This window comes from Plecotus auritus (genome assembly GCF_963455305.1).
Source record: "Plecotus auritus genome assembly, chromosome: 5".
NCBI lineage: Eukaryota > Metazoa > Chordata > Mammalia > Chiroptera > Vespertilionidae > Plecotus > Plecotus auritus.
Genome location: NC_137776.1, coordinates 174,175,008 through 174,192,087, shown reverse-complemented (window position 1 = coordinate 174,192,087; position 17,080 = coordinate 174,175,008). Strand labels below are relative to the sequence as shown.

The 17,080-nt window shown below is 45.9% G+C and overlaps 1 protein-coding gene and 1 pseudogene across 4 annotated transcripts in view; one reads left to right on the top strand and one right to left on the bottom strand.

The window, feature by feature from the left end:
- ASTN2 (astrotactin 2) overlaps window positions 1-17,080 on the bottom strand; it is a 765,958-nt gene that overhangs the window by 173,133 nt on the left and 575,745 nt on the right. The window lies entirely within an intron of this gene.
- Window positions 6,304-6,912, top strand: LOC308249236 (large ribosomal subunit protein eL19-like; annotated as a pseudogene). The gene has a single exon. The product of its transcript is annotated as a large ribosomal subunit protein eL19-like (transcript).

Sequence of the window (17,080 nt, the reverse complement as noted above, 5' to 3'; positions counted from 1 at the left end):
CCTTGCCATTTGCACATAAGGTCATTGAGAAGGAATGCAACATTCCCTTGATCACACATTCATAGCCATTGGGTTAAAGATATAACTACCCATTTACCAACGAAACAGGCTACAGATCTTTGCTGGTCTGCCCTTGTCTAATAAATCTTTAGCTTTTTCAATCTATCAGGTCAACAAGTGGAGTTAAAAGCCCAGTGTCCAGGCTGAAAACAGCATTGAAATAGCAGGACAGAATTCACAGCCGAACTTAAGGAATGGTTTTGCAAAAGGAAGGCCCTTGGGTATCATCTGGTCCAGCTCCATCACTAAACAAGGAAGGAACCCAATGCCTAAATGGAGAAACGCATTTACCTCTAAGTCCCATGTGCACTTATTAACAATGGCCCTTTTGGTAAAGATTGTGTCCTGCCTTGAAAGTGGCAACAGGGAAGACCTTTACCCATCCTAATAATGACCCCTCTGAAGACTTTACAATTGCTAAAGCTCACTGCTTCTGACACCTCACGCTGTGGCTAAAGTCATCTTTTCAAAAGGTGAAGCCTATATTTCCCTCCTGCTTAACACTCTTCCATGGCATGTCACTGCTTTTAGGATAAAGACCAAAATCTTTAAGACGATGCATAAGTAGTGTGGGCTCCAGACAACCTGCCTCTCCAATCGGATCTCGTACCCTGCTGCTCCTAGTTCTTTTACTTTCGGCCACAATGGCCTTTAAGTTGCTTGCACACAGTGCTGTGCCTTCCTAAGTCTTGGCAGATACTCTTCTCTGTACAGAATGCTTTTTCCATCCCACCCCCAGCCCCTGGCTTCTCCTGGCTCACTCTCACTCATCCTTTAGTTCAGAGGTCAAGGGCCAATTCCTCAGCAAAGCCTTCCCTGAGCTCCACCCTACATGCCACCAATCTAGAGTAGGGTTTCACATTAAAGACCCTCTTAGCATCCTGCTCTATGGATCATCCAGCACTGTGGAACTTTCCAGACTGAAAGTTCCATAAGGGCAAAAACAGTATTAGTCTTGCTGATCCCCATACATATCCACATTACACAGTATCTGGAACACAGTAGGCTTTCAATAACTATTTATTGGATATCCTATATAATAAAAGGCTAATATGCAGATCGAACAGTGGAACGACTGGTCACTATGCGCACTGACCACCAGGGGGCAGGCACTAAATGCAGGAGCTGCCCTCTGGTGGTCAGTGTGTTCCCACAGGGAGAGCGCCACTCAGCCAGAAGGCCTGAGCCAGGCTCACGGCTGGCAAGCGCAGCAGCGGTGGCGGGAGAGGCTCCACGGTAGTCGAACATCCCCGGAGGGCTCCCGCGCTGTGAGAGGGGGCGCAGGCTGGGCTGAGGGACCCTGCCCCCACCCAGTGCACGAATTTCATGCACCGGGCCTCTAGTATAATATATTTACATACCCCGATCACTGTGCTCTTATGAAAGCACTGATGAGTCTCAGAGCCATTGTGAGTTTCAAGGTTGATAATTAACCTGGCTGGTGTGGTTCTGTGGTTGAATATTGACCTATGAACTAGGAGGCCACGGTTCGATTCCCGGTCAGGGCACATGCCCGGATTGCAGGCTTGATCCCCAGTGTGGGGTGTGCAAGAGGCAGCCAATCAATGATGCTCTCTCATCATGGATGTCTCCATCTCCCTCCCTCTCTTCCTTCCTCTCTGAAATCAGTAAGAATATAAATTTTAAAAAAGGATTGATAATGAATTGGCGGCTTCTAATCAAGTGACCTCTTCCCAACGTAAAATTAGCTCTCTCAACAGGAAAGTTAACAGATGAAGAGCTGATCGATGTGCCAGTTGCTCTGACCTCCTTGTGGTTTTCACATGGGGCCTGGCCACTGAGGGTGCGGGAGTGCCGTTGAAACAGGCTGTCTCTAACAGGCAAGGATCAAGAGTGTTTCTGAAGAGTCTTATCCTCTGTTCCCATTTCCCATCCCTCGGAACAATGCTCTGAAAATAGGATCATGTCTGGTTTCAAGCCCAATTCAGTCCCAATGACACTACAAGCCATTCATCTGAGAACCTGCCAACTGAACTCTCTTTTTTCTCCTCCCAAATTCCTGCTGGGCATTATTTTGTTGCCACAAAAAAAAAAAAAAAAGCCTCCGTTGAAGTGATAACTCTGTGTTGGGAGGGTGGCCAGGGCTTTTCGGCAGGAGGTGATGGCGCTGCTTGGCCTCGTCGAGCAAACAAAACAAAGGCTTCCGACAAAGGGCTTCTGGGAGAGCCAAAGTCGTGCGAATGTTTGTCCAATAGTCAGCAACGGCTCAGGGCACTGCCGCCCAGTCAGACGGGCCTGCTTGGCAGTAGGCTTGCACTTGGAGCATTTAAAGGCTCCACGGGGACCAGAGGGGCTCAAATTAGAAACGTCAAGGGTGGAGGGAAGAGGGTGAGACTTTTATATCGTAAAGAATGGCCTTTATTGCAGCAATGGCCTCCCAGGAATTGCTAAAACGGGATCATTTCTTAGGTGGAGTTACTGTCTCCTGTTGGAGCTGAGGCCTGGCTCCAGGGCCCCCACAAATGTCCTTAACGAAGGGGAAGGAGCCAGCTACACTGCCGTTGCCAAGGCCTGCGCTTGTGTGTGGTGCCGTCTGCACGTCCCAGACGGCAGTCCGAGTTCAGCACCACGAGCGTGCCGATCACAGATAACAGTGCCGACCTGAAAGCGTTACTGGGAGGAGAACAAAAGGTGCCACAAAGGTTAGGCGCTCGGTCACGTTAGCTGTTATTACTGTTGCTGCTGTGGTGCAATTATTATGGTCACAATTACTCCCTATTACTGATGCTGGAACAGTATGTTCACACTGGACTCCCTCTTGAGACACCGAGACAGACTAGAAGTGAAATCCCAAAGCCAAGACCCTGTACGCAGCATTTACGAAGGAGGTGAACCCAAACTTGTTTCATAACTCTGGAAAGCCCAGCCAGAACAAGGAACTAAAGCGAGGTGAGAGGGTAGACAGGGCAGGTTGAGGGGAGGTCTGCTTGGCAGAGAGCTAGTATTACCTGAGGTTGCATGTTTCCAATGACACAGGTGGGGCAGGAAGAACATGCTGCCTTCTAATCCCAAGTCCTGTGAGAAGGGCCCTCAAGAGCGCCTCTCGGAGGACTAGCCATGCGTGGGCAGCTGGGAGGGTCCTACTCTACCTGCCGGAGCTCTGGGTGGTCAGGCAGCGGAACAGGATGGGCTCCGAACCCAGAGGTTGCCAATGTGAGAAACGCTTGAGGATTTTCCCTGGACCAGATATGGGGCCCTAGAAGGAAGGGCTGTCTTCTCAGCATCATTCCATGCTTGTGTGCATCTGATTCTGTAAATTTTCCCTTGAAACCTGCTGGCACTTTAACCGCCCTGTCAGGAATTTCTCCTTAAAACTACGTGCTTCTGGCCTGGCTGGGGTGGCTCAGTGGTTGAGTATCGACCCATGAACCAGGAGGTCACTGGTTCAATTCCCATTCGGGGCACATGCCCAGGTTGCAGGCTTGATCCCCAGTGGGGGGGCGTGCAGGAGGCAGCCAATCGATGATGTTTCTCTCTCATCGATATTTCTCTCTCTCTATCCCTCCCCTTCCTATAGCTCTAAAAACCAATAAAAAACATATTAAAAAAACACACCACAAAACAACTACCAAAAAACGACCTGCTCCCTCCCTAATGGAACACAGTAGACAAGGATGCTTAAATCTAAACTGTTGAGTTTGCAAGATCTGATCTGAGATCCTTGGCAAGTCACTTCACTTCTACTCACTTTCCTTATTTGTAAAATGGGGATGTTAGTTCCTCACTGACCTACTCGAAGCATCCGGGTGAGGTGCAATCCTCACTGATGTACACCTGTGTCCTCAAATGGCCCCCCGTCACCCTACAGAGTAAAGACCGTTGCCCACTCTCACAAGGGAGGGAACCGAGGCTAATAGTGACATGGAGGGTACCTGATGAGGAGACTCACTTCAGGTCCACCTCTGAGGAAGGTCATATTCTTTGTGTCCAGGGAGAGGAAGCCCTGGACACTGACCAGCAGCACAGCAGTGGCTGATGTCTATTGTTTGCAAGTGAGGATTACTTTATTTATTTATTTTTTAAGTACAAACATACCCTTGTGGTTCTGCTGTGTTGTTTGTCCTAAAGAAAGAAAGGCGCCCTAACTGGTTTGGCTCAGTGGATAGCGTGTTGGCCTGCGGACTGAAGGGTCCCAGGTTCGATTCCGGTCAAGGGCATGTACCTTGGTTGCAGGCACATCCCCAGTAGCGGGTGTGCAGGAGGCAGCTGATCCATATTTCTCTCTCATCGATGTTTCTAACTATTCCTCTCCCTTCCTTTCTGGAAAAAAAAAAAAAAAAAAAAGGCACAGAATGAAGAATCCCAGTGCAGCTCAGTGGACCCAAAGGTGCACTTTCCCACAGACTAAGGTGCTCAGGCTTCCTTCCCTGCCCACACCGGTTTTGGTTTCTGTTTTTAAGCCCTCTTGCTGTTCAGTCAGAATGAAAGCTTAGCATTTCCTTCAGCCACTGGAAACAAGGTGGGCTGTAACCAGTAATGGAGGCTGACAGAGCCATGTGTGGTCTCCTGCTGCCCTCTAGTGTCAGTTTAAGATGATTGCTCTTGGGAAAAACGTGGTCCTCCTATGCCAAGGAACGAATCCTGTGTGCAAAGCAACTTGCTGCTCACTGAGGGCAGCCGAGAAGACAGTAAGGGCTTGGCTCTGACTCAAGGAAACCTGGTGTCAAGTACAAGGTTCTGAACCAGCATTTGCTTAGAAGGCGGGTACAGGGCCAGGTTTGGAGTTAGGCGTTGAAGGGGTAGGGGTGATGGTAGTGAAATTATGAATCACTGGAGGCCCAGTGTACAAAATTTGTGCACAGGTAGGGTTCCTAGCAGCTGCCGGCTGCCAGCCAGGGCCTCCCTTCATTCCGTGGCGCCCCCTGGTGGTCAGCACATGTCATAGCGAGCAATCAAACTCCTGGTCGGTCCAACTCCCAAGGGGACACTTTGCATATTAGGCTTCTATATATATAGATGATTTTGCTCCAGACCAAGTGTTCCCTAAGAATAGAGCTTTGATTGAGTGTGTGAGCTAGGAAGGAGAAGCCAGAGAGAAGGAGAGGGATGGGGCTGGAGATAAAGCAGAGAGAAGAGACCACTGATGGAGCAGGATCCCGAAGGTACCAGGAAGAGATGAACTCCCAGGCAGCTGTGGAATGGATGTGGTCTTGAGGACAAAAAAGGGCCAAAGACTAACCTGACAAGGAGGCCTACGTGGCAGCCTTACAAACTCAAGAGACCTAAAGTAACCACATAGGATGGTCTGAAATGAAAACTTCCTAACTAAAAGCTAGGACATGGCTGGTAGTCATGTTGTAGGCCAGTATTTTTCTCTAACAAAGGCCAATCTTCACCTTAACTGAGCCTGCCTATTGTCTTGTTAACTACCTGATAACTTCTCTTTGGAATATCAAAGTAATTTCCTCCTCCACTCCTCAAAGCCAACCACTTCACCAGAGCAAAGACCACAAATCCCCTCATGGTTATTATCATGTGAATTGTTAAGAAGTATGAGTCTGCTCCTTTTTCTTTTATCCAATCCCAGAGATTTCCTTGCTTTGCTTTCTCCTGCCTCCCTATCACCACTGGAGTTCATGTAACCCCCTTAAGTCTTCTCCTTTGATTCTAATGTATAAAATAAGGTGCAAAACTGCCATTCTCGGGAGCATTATCTCAATCCTTTGAGATTTTGCTTCCTGTCATCAGTTTGGCTCAAATAAACTCATAAAAATTCTTGCAGGCTTGGATGTTTCTTACATGGACAGTCTGAATGTGAGGCAGATCTGGGTTTGGATTTCTATGCATGCGACCAGGGCCTGTGGGCACAGGTGTGCAAGCTGTGCCGTGCAGGGGGAGTGGAAACTGGGTCCCACCTCAGGCAGCCTCGCAGGCCATGCCTGTGCCCACAGGATTGAAGCCAAGTGGAAGAGCACCATCTCCTGATTCAAACAAAAGGTGACTGTGGCCTGGGGGAGGCTCTGCAGGGGGCCATGGACACGCTTAAGAGGCTTCCTCTCAGAGCCCCTGCTCTTCTATGTATACAATAAGGATAACATTACGGACAAGGCAAAGTTGCTGTTTCAATTTAAAATAATGTATACTCGCATGAGGTGAGGACTCGCAGGTCTCTGGCCTGGGTTGATCCCGGCTGCCGGGGGACGGCGGGGCTCGGGACCGTGGCCCCCGATGGGAGAGATGAGGTGGAGGCACCCCTGAAGCGGCGGGTTCCGGAGCTTGGGTATGCTCAGGCTTCAGAAGAGGCTTGCCTCCAGCGTCTTCCGCTGTGGCAAAAAGAAGGTCTGGTTGGACCCCAATGAGACCAATGAAATCGCCAATGCCAACTCCCAGCAGCAGATTCGGAAGCTGATCAAAGATGGGCTGATCATCCAGAAGCCTGTGACTGTCCATTCCTGGGCTTGATGCCAGGAAAACACCTTGGCTTGCAGGAAGGGCAGGCATATGGGCATAGGTAAGCGCAAGGGTACTGCCAATGCTCGAATGCCCGAGAAAGTAACCTGGATGAGGAGGATGAGAATTCTTCACCGGCTACTCAGAAGATACCGAGAATCTAGGAAGATTGACCACCACATGTACCACAGTCTGTACCTGAAAGTGAAGGGTAACGTGTTCAAAAACAAGTGGATTCTCATGGAACATAGCCACAAGCTGAAGGCAGACAAGGCTCGCAAGAAGCTTCTGGCTGACCAGGCCGAGGCCCGCAGGTCTAAGACCAAGGAAGCCCGCAAGCGCTGTGAAGAGCGGCTCCAGGCCAAGAAGGAGGAGATAATCAAGACTCTGTCCAAGGAGGAAGAGACCAAGAAATAAAGCTTCACCTCTCTTACCTGTACATAGTGGCCTTGGCAATTACATGGTTCAGTCATTTAATAAAAGTAGCCTTCGTCTACCTCTCTGCTTCTTCCAAAGTTAAAAAAATAAAATAAATAAAACAAATAAAATAAAATAATGTATATTCGTGACACCGAAGGAATTCCAGTTCTTATTGTTCCAATCTATATGTATAAAAAGCCAGCGACCAGAATGCTGGAATGACCGGAACAACCAGGCGCTATGATGCCCACTGAGGCTGGCTAACTGGCCCAATCAGGGGTGGGGCCAGTCAACAGCCCGCAGCCCTCCCCCCCACCCGCCCACCTGCTGGCCTGGCCCCAATTGGGGCGGCCGCACCCCACCCGTGAACGAATTCATCCACCGGGCCTCTAGCATTATCATAACAACCTACTTTTATTTTTAAGAAAGGGTGGGGAAAAGTCCATAAAAAAGGGGAGCAAGTAGAAAGGAAATCCTCATTTCCTGAGCTTCTATTCTTCTTTGCAAAGCTCAAGACATTGTCATTGAATTCTCATAACCGCGATTTGGACTCGGAATGTTCGTTTTTATAACCCTCCTTTACAACTGAGGAAACTGGGTTTCAGAATAATGACATTGTTTTTCACAGAAAGATTGCAGGCTATAAAGGCAGGAAGAATGACAGAATTAGAAAACTGCTATTTTGCAATCTAACACAAGAGATCTAGACAGCTATCACCAATGAACCCTAAAACCAGTAAGAGAAAGGCTGATGGGAACATTCCTGATTAATGGATCAGACGTACAGCAGCTGACCTGTTGTTTAATCTTAATATCACCAAAAGTAGTAAACCGGACAGTAAGTGTTTTTGATATGATGCCATAGGAAGTACATGGCATGGCCTGCCTACTTTAGCGGGCACTCCTTGGGCCCAGGCATAGAATTCAAGGGTCTGTGAACTTGCGTAGAGGAAAATACAAACTTATTTTTAGTATATTCTAAGTGCAATTTAATATTTTTATTTATTGTTAATGGGAGAGGGGGAGAGAGAGAGAGAGGGAGAGAGAGAACTGCTGTGAACAAGAAACACTGATCAGTTGCCTCCTGTAGATGCCTCAAATGGGGATTGAACCTGCAAACTTGGTATGTGCACTGACCGGGAATCAAACCAGCCACTTTCTGGTGTACAGAATGATGCTCCAAATAACTGAGCCATACTGGTTAGGGCATTTCTTTAAATTATGAATGGAGGTAATGAACTATACTAGTGTAGCACTTCCTGTGACTTTGACACAATCAGATTCACATATATTTCTATCATATGATGGGTTGTCACAAATATTTGAATCATTTATGTTCATAGCTATTAGAATATCCATTAAATATTGTCATTAATAAAGAAGGCTATATATTACTCGATTACAAATTTGTTTTTTAAAAATATTTTGATAGCTCTATCTTGGTATAATTTCTTTTTACACAGTCCTCATGTATCTCATTTTATGCATTTAAAAACATTATTCTGAGAAGGTGGAGGAGGATGTGGGGGGTCAATAGCCTGCATCATTTTATAAAAGGGGCCCATGAAACAAACAAACAAATAAAAAAACCAAATTGATGAATCCCTAGGAGAGAGGAACATGTTAAAAAACAAAAAAATCGAAACACAAACAAACAAACAAAAAACAAGAAAAAGCAATCAGCTAATCTGCAAAGCAAAAAAAAAATTCTGAAAGTCAAAGAAGCCAATGTCTTCAACAAATAAAATGGCAAAATTTACGGTGTAATTATTACTGATTAAGGAAGACCTAGTAAAACATGTATACATTTTGATTCTTATTTAAACACACCTACTACAGAAAGATATTTTGAAGCATTAAAGGAAATTTGAATATGAAGTGCTAGATGTGATGATGATGTTAAAAAATAATTATCAGTTCAAGACACATACTAAGGTATTTACAGGAGGAATGATATGATATCTGGGATTTGCTTTAAAAGACTCCAGCAGCAAAAAGCAAATTGGAAGTGAGAGATAGTTGAAGCAAAATTGGCAAAATATTGACAAGTATTGCAAGGTGATGAGCTCACAGGGACTCACTAGCATTTTTCTCTTCGTGTATGTGTACTTTCCCCAATAAAACACCGAGAGAAGAGGGCTGCCAGGAGAATTACATAGAATCACTACAGACCGTTATTGCCGGGGAGTAGGATGAAGAGGGATTTTCCACAACTACATTATGTACTGTTTTGATTCTTTCTTCTAAACACATTTTCACTTGCAGTATATTTAAATATTTTAAAATAACAGTAAAATGTTCCTATTTTTAGAAAAATAAATTAGAATAATGAATAGCAGTGACATGAGAATGTGTGGTAGAGGTGGGGGTGGGGGTTGGAGTGAAGCAAAAAGACTATCTCTTCCTGGGCTTCCAGCCAGTCTTAGAGACACCAATTGATGGAGAGAGTAATGGTAGCCATCAAGAGAAAGCTGGCTGAAACCCTAGAGCCAGGAGGACAGGAAGCCTGCACTGGGGTTGAGAGGTGGGGTTTAGCAGAAATTAGGCCCATGGGATATTTCCCAATAGTCCTCATTTAGCTTTGAGTTGAGTTGAAGTTCATAACACTACCCAGCAAATATTCCCTGGGCAAGCCTTCACTGCTACTAGCATTTATCAAGCAACCTACTCTGCCAGTATTTGATGACTGTTTATCTTTGACCATCTACGCTAGTTCAAATCAGTACAAACTAGGTCTGGCCAATGCACACAAATGTATGTGATATTAAAATAAAGTTTCAAAATTTTGAATCAACTGCTTCCATATCAGCTCAAGGAAATAAAAAACAAAACAAAATGAAAACAACAAACCAAAAAAACCCCACACAAAACCCTCCCTGTACAAGGGCATTTATGCAATCTTGTTGTGATGGCTAAATTTTCAAAGATAGACTTGTCAACTTGACAAACTCTCTCTTGCTGACTTTGATGAAACACGCTGGAGAGACTCACATGGCAATTTGAGGACAGTCTCCACCCAAAGCCATCAGGGGACTGAGGCCCTCAGTCTGACAACCTGTAAATAACTGAATCCTGCCAATAGCTACATAAGTGATCTTGGAAGCCAATCCTTCCCCAGTCGAACCTCAGAATGAGACCCCAGCCCTGGCCAATAACTTGACTGCTGTCTTCTGAGAGACTGTGAAGCAGAGGATCTAGCTAAGCTGATTTCTGACTCACAGAAACTGTGAGATAAAAAATGTAAGCTGTTCAAAACTGCAAAGCTTAGAGGTAATTTGTTAATACAGTGAAAGGTAAGTAATAAAGATGGACTAATATAATTCAATATTATTTCATAAACATTCTAGCAATTATAAAGTTCTAGACTCAGACAAATTTGGTTAGGATGAATTAGTTTTAATTTTCTCCCCTACAATCTATAAGCAAGAAATTCCTCTTCCTTCTCAGAATTCAATTGTTAATAAGGGAAGAGGGGGATGATATTTTGTCAAGAACAGTAATAATGATAATAATAATAATAATAATAATAATAATAATAATTACATAATAGTAGCCAACATTCATAGACCACTTATTCTTTATCAGGCAGTGCTCTAAAAGCTTAAGACCTATTAAGTCATCTAACATTTACAAAATTCCTATGTGGTAGATAGCTATTATTATACCCCTTTTGCAGAGGTAGAAAGTAAAGTTCACAGTGGCTAAGTCAGTTGGCCTAGGTTAAGTAACTTGCCTTACAACAAGTCACCAAGCATTATTTCAAATATCTTCTAACCTATTCTCCAAAAAAACCTTGCAGGTGGATGAAACCAGGGTTCCAACCCTGATCTGATCTGATCCAAGCTGATCCAAGTCTTCACTTTTCCTACTGCACAATGGTGGACTTAAACTTATTTATAATAATAATAATTATATATATATATATATATATATATATATATATATATATATATATCTCCTATCTAATAAAAGAGTAATATGCAAATTAACCATTGCTCTGCTACACCCACAAGCCACACCCGCCAGCCAATCAGGAGTGAGTATGCAAATTAACCCAACCAAGATAACTTTGGCCACAGAGTGAGCAGTAGGCTAGGGTTGTTCCTGGCAATGGAGGAAGCCAAGCTCCCTGCACAGCTTCCTGCACACCCTGGCTGGCCCAGGCCTTCGCTGAAGGCTACAAAGTTTCAATTATAGAAGCTAAATAAATCCCAGATACCAGGGCCTCTGCTTGGGTTGCCGGGGGCGTGGCTGGCCTGCAAACCACCACAGGCCCCTCGCCTAGGCCACCCCACACCCCAAGGGAACCCCCACCCTGATTCAGGACACCCTTCAGGGCAAACCAGCTGGCCCCCACCCATGCACCAGGCCTCTATCCTATCTAATAAAAGAGTAATATGCAAATTGACCATCACTCCAACACACAAGATGGCTGCCTCCATGTGCTCAAAGATGGCTGCCCCCATGTGGACACAGATAGCTGCCACAAGATGGCCTGCAGGGGAGGGCAGTTTTGGGGGACTCGGGCCTGCAGGGGAGGGCAGTTAGGCATCAATCAGACTGACAGGGGAGTGGTTAGGGGGTGATCAGGTTGGCAGGCAGAAGCGGTTAGGGGCAATCAGGAAGGCAGGCAGGTGAGCAGTTGGGAGCCAGCAGTCTTGGATTGTGAGAGGGATGTCCAACTGCCCATTTAGGCCTAATCCTACTGGGATTGGGCCTAAACGGGCAGTCGTACATACCTTGAGGGGTCCCAGATTGGAGAGGGTACAGGCTGGGCTGAGGGACACACACCCCCATGCACAAATTTCGTGCACAGGGCCTCTAGTATATATATAAAAACCTAAGCAACCTGAAAGACTGGAATGACCAGTCACTATGACATGCACTGACCACCAGGGGGCAGATGCTCAATGCTGGAGTTGCCCCCTGGTGGTCAGTGCACTTCCACAGCCAACTTCCCCAGCTGGCCAACCGCTCATATTCCCTCCCCTCAGCCAGCAGGCCCTAATTGGCCTGCCATCTGCCCACCGCAGTGGGGGCACAGTGGCAAGGGAAGGAGGAGGGGGGGAGGTAGGGAACTGTATGGTGGCAGGGCACAGACAATGGCAGCATCAGTGTCCAGCGTCTGTTCCTCCTGTGCCCGGCCTGGCAACCATCGCCTCCTCTCTGGCCCAGCCCTGATTGGCCTGGCCCTGATCAGCCCTGATTGCCGGCTAGGCCTAAGGACTCCACCCATGCACGAATTTCATGCACCGGGTCTCTGGTAATAATAATGACAGTTAATATTAATACATGTCAGGCAACATGCCAAAATGTGAGTGCTTAACATCCAATATTTTACATTGCCTCCCGCAATCATGTGGCTTAGCTATTGTTATCCCCACTTTAAAGAGAATGGAAAGGAGGTTAAACTAAAGATCTTCTTTGTAAATGGAGAAAATAATACTTAGCTCATAGGGTGATATTACTGGTTGAATTGGGTCCCCCAAAATATATGCTGAAATCCTAATGCCAAGTATATCAGAATGGAACTTTATTTGGAGATAGGGTCATTGTAGATGTAATTAATTAGATGAGGTCATACTCGAGCTTTAATTAGGTAAGATGAAGGTCAAGCTTAATCTAATAAGACTGGTGTCCTTGAAAGAAAACACAGGCAGACATACACACACACACAGAGAAAAGGACCACATGAAGACAGAGGCAAAAATTGGAGTTATGCTACCACAAGTCTAGGAATGCCCAGGGCCACCAGGAACTAGGATAGGCAAGGAAGGATCCTCTCTTAGAGATTTCAAAGAAGGCATAGCCACATGGACACTGTGATTTCAGACTTCCAGCCTCCAGAACTGTGATAGAATAAATTTCCCTTGTTTTAAGCCATCCCTTTGTGGTACTTTGATATGATAGTCCTAAGAAACTGATACAGGTGGTGTGAATGTGAAATGAAAAGCCATTATATTAAAACTAGAGGCCTGGCCTAACTGGTTTGGCTCAGTGGATAGAACATCAGCCTGCGGACTGAAGGGTCCCAGGTTCGATTCCAGTCAAGGGCATGTACCTTGGTTGCGGGCACATCCCCAGTTGGGGGTGTGCAGGAGGCAGCTGATTGATGTTTCTCTCTCATTGATGTCTCTAACTCTCTATCCCTCTCCCTTCCTCTCTGTAAAAAAATCAATAAAATATATTAAAACAACAACAAAAAACAAACTAGAGGCCCGGTGCATGAAATTCTGCACTTGGGAGGGGGGCGCCAGCCTCCCTCAGCCCGGCCTGCACCCTCTCGCAGTCCAGGAACCCTCAGGGGATGTCTGACTTCTGGCTTAGGCCCACTCCCCTAAGCCGGCAGTTGGACATCCTTAGCACTGCCGCGGAAGTGGAAGAGGTTCCCACCACTGCCGCTGCGCTTGCCAGCTGTTGAGCCTGGCTTCTGGCTGAGCAGTGCTCCCCCTGTGGAAGCGCACTGACCACCAGGGGGCAACTCCTGAATTGAGCGCCTGCCCCCTGGTGGTCAGCGTGTGTCATAGCAATCGGTCGTTCTGCCGTTCGGTTGATTTGCATATTAGCCTTTTATTATATAGGATGCTGAATAGAGTACAGGCACACCTCGTTTTATTGTGTTTTGCTTTATTGTACTTTGCAGATACTGCGCTCTTTTGCAAATTAAAGTTTTGTCACAACCCTTTTGGTTTGCACATTTTTGCACTATTGTGGCACCAACAGGTTTGAGGCAAGCCTATTGGTGCCATGTTCCCAAAAGTATTTGCTTACTGCGCGTCTGTGTCGCACTTTGCAATAATAATTCTTGCAATATTTCAAAGTTTTAAATTATTACATCTCTTAGGATGATCTGTGATCAGTGATCTTTGATGTCACTACTGTAATAATGATTCAGATGAAGGTTAGCATTTTTAGCAGTTAAGTATTTTTAAATTAAGGTCTATAGATTTTTTGAGACATAATGGTATTGTACACTTAATAGACTAATTGGGAAACCAAAAAAACCCTATGCCTTGCTTTGGTATCATATTCCCTTTATTGCAGGGATCTGGAGCTGGACCCACAATATCTCTGAGGTATGCTGTATTTAAAAGGCTTCACAGAGAGTATTTTAAAAATGTTTCTGTGTAGGAGGAATGCTAACATAGTACCAGGGTATGCAAAGCCACAGGATTAGAAAGAGTGCATTTTCCTAGTGTGTTTATTTTACTCTGAGATTTGTGGTGTGATAATTAAACTGGTAGCTAATTAAAAGATTAAAAACAAGATAGTCAAACAGAGACTTTTTTTTTAACACTTTTTTGTTGTTGTTGCTGTTGTCATTGTTTAAAACCTTGCTTGAACTACATCCCCAGACTATCAGAAGCCCCATTGGCTCCACTCTGTGACTGCGGGAACATCAGTAGAAAAATATCACCAGTCCTGAATTGAGACATTGGGCTGGTAACTGGCGTTCAGCAACCAGGGTGCAAACTCCCCACCTGTCTGAGAAGAGGATATAAGGAAGGTCTCAAGACTGGGAAGAAAATACCTGACAGTAACTCTCCCATCTCCCCCACCTGACGGGGGCTGGTGGAAGTACCCAGGCCCCTGTCTACAGCAGCTCCTTGCCATTCTGGTGAAACTGGCTTCGTTGAGCTCCAACATGGCAGAAACCCCAGGCAGGGGGTGGGGGGGAGGAAGGCCGCTCCTCCGGTGATATGGCTCAGAACAGCTCATGTGCGTGTCTTCCCCTTGGCAGCATCATGCTCCATGGTTATGACAGCCATGATTTGACCCGTAGTCCTTGACTTCCTAAGCATTGTCATCTCCTCTCTCTTTTGAGTCTTACCAACAAAGCTTACCCAGTAAAGAGAGAGCTGGTGTCGAAAAATGTGGTAGTCTAGGTGGTGGTTCAGAGTATGTCCTAGGCCCAACTGGCCTGGGTTTGTACCCCAGCCCTACCACTTCCCAGGCGGCAACTGTGAGCGAGCTAGTTAATCTTGCTGAGCCTCAGCTGTCTCTTTTGAAAGATGGAGCTACTGCTCTCTCCTTAATTCATTCGTTAGGGGCGTTAATTCTGATTTGTGATAATATCTATGAAGTACCTGGTATATTGCTGGTGTGTACAAAAATGGTTGGTTCTTACCCACCTGACCCCACGGAGCTATTTTGCAGCTAGAATAACTCTAGGTCAGGCAGGGAATGTGATTTGCCTAAGGTCACATCTCTGAGTCTGACTCACTTACTCAGCAGCTCTTCTGTGATGGGCACTGTGCTAATAAGATCTGACAGTCAATGCGCACTGTCCTTCAGGGAGCTCGCAGCCCACTGGCGAGGATGGCAAGGAAGTGGGGAATTAAAGCCCCACCCAGTATGTGCTTTATGAAAAATCACCAAATTACAAGTCCTGGTACTTGCTGAGCATGCAGTGAGCACCTGGGAGTTCCCAGGAGCCCAGGAAAGTGGGAGAAGCAAGCACCCCCGCTCTCCTGGCCCCGAGAGGTTCTGTCTGCACCCACTGTCTGTGCTAATTCTGATCACAGCCTGCTCCAGGGTCTTCAGCCCACTCATGCCTGGCCTGTCTGATCAAACCCTGGCTGGCCCTGGATTGTAAGCATATCCTTGAAGTCTCAGATAGGCCCAGAGCTCTATGCCAACCCAGGTGTACGGAGCCCCCAGGCCCACTCAAAGGATGCCATGAAGTATGCCAATCCAACCTCCCATTGCCTTCAATATCTGAAATGCTGGGAACTGGTGCTTCTGGGACCAACAGTCCAGAGAGTATAACAGCTAATTATAATACACATGATTACAATTAATTAAATGTAACCACTATATATTAATAATCTTAGTCCTTATTTGCATTTAGAGATAAAGATCATTTCCATTTAGAGATAAACCTCATTTCCATTTAGAGATAAAGCAACGGGCAGAGAGATTAAACAAGGTTAAGAGGGTGCATTCTCAGGTAGAACTGGGTTCCAATCTGGGCTTTATACTTAGGAACATGTGGCTTTGTCATTTAATCACCTGGGCATCAGGTGCTTATCTCATAGGTCTTTATGAGGATTAAGTGAGCCCTGTGAAGTGTTTAGCTGCACTCGATATTGAGCGCTCAAAACAAAAACATTGTGCAGCATCATACACCTACGCGGGATTTCAAGTCCCAGCACATTCTACCGTAAATCCCTTCCTGCTCCTAAGCTCCTAAACTAAACTATAAGGTCACCTGCAGAACTGGCCTCAAACTAAGGGGTCAGGGGTCCTCCCTAGCCAGTAGGACAGACCACCTCCCACCTGGGAAGACTCTACTTTCCCTGCTTCCCCAAAGCTGGACTTGGGTTTGGGTTCCTGGGTAGCTTCAATCTGCAGGGACAGGTGCTACGGAGTGTAGCTCCTCTGCCAAGTGTGGATGAAAAGGGGCCAAGTGCTAACCTGGCAACCTCAGGGAAGGCCTGTGTGGCAGCCTTGCAGATTGAAGACCGAGAGTAACCACAAAGGATGGTCTGAAATTAAAACTTTTAAACTAAAAGCAGTTTATGGCAGGTAGTCATGCCCTAGGCTAGAATCTTCCCTGACAAAGGTCAATCTTTATCTCAACTAAGCCTTTTATTGTCTTTTGCATCTACCATAACCCCTTTCTCCAGACCCCTCAGGGTACAACCAATGCACCAGAGAGGAGACCATAAATCTCCTCATTGTTACCATGTTAATTGTTGACTGTTAACTATCCTGTACCCGCATCTGTAAAAGATGCAAGTGTCTACCATTTTACTTTTCACCCAGTCCCAGAGGTTTCCTTGGTTTGCTTTCCCCACCTCCCTAACCTATCACCAATGGATTTCATGTAACCCACTTGCATCTTCTCTTTTTATTGTAATGTATAAAATAAGGTGCAAAACTGCCATTCTCTGGAGCATTATCTCAATCCATTGAGATTTTGCTTCTTGGCAACTGTCGGCAGCTTGGCTCAAATTAACTCACAAAAAACTCTCTATAGGTTTCAATGTTTCTTATGTTGACACAAAGGTGCCTCCTGAGTAGGCAAAAGACTCCTTCCAAAGAGCAATGTGTTTATCAGATAAACTTGTCTCTAGGTTTCTAAGTGTCCAGGGGAAACAGGGGCCCAGAGAAGCACTACCTTTCCAAGTGAGTCCAGGTTCTGTACTTGCCCCAGGGTGGACGTGGTATTCTTCCCTCAGCCCAT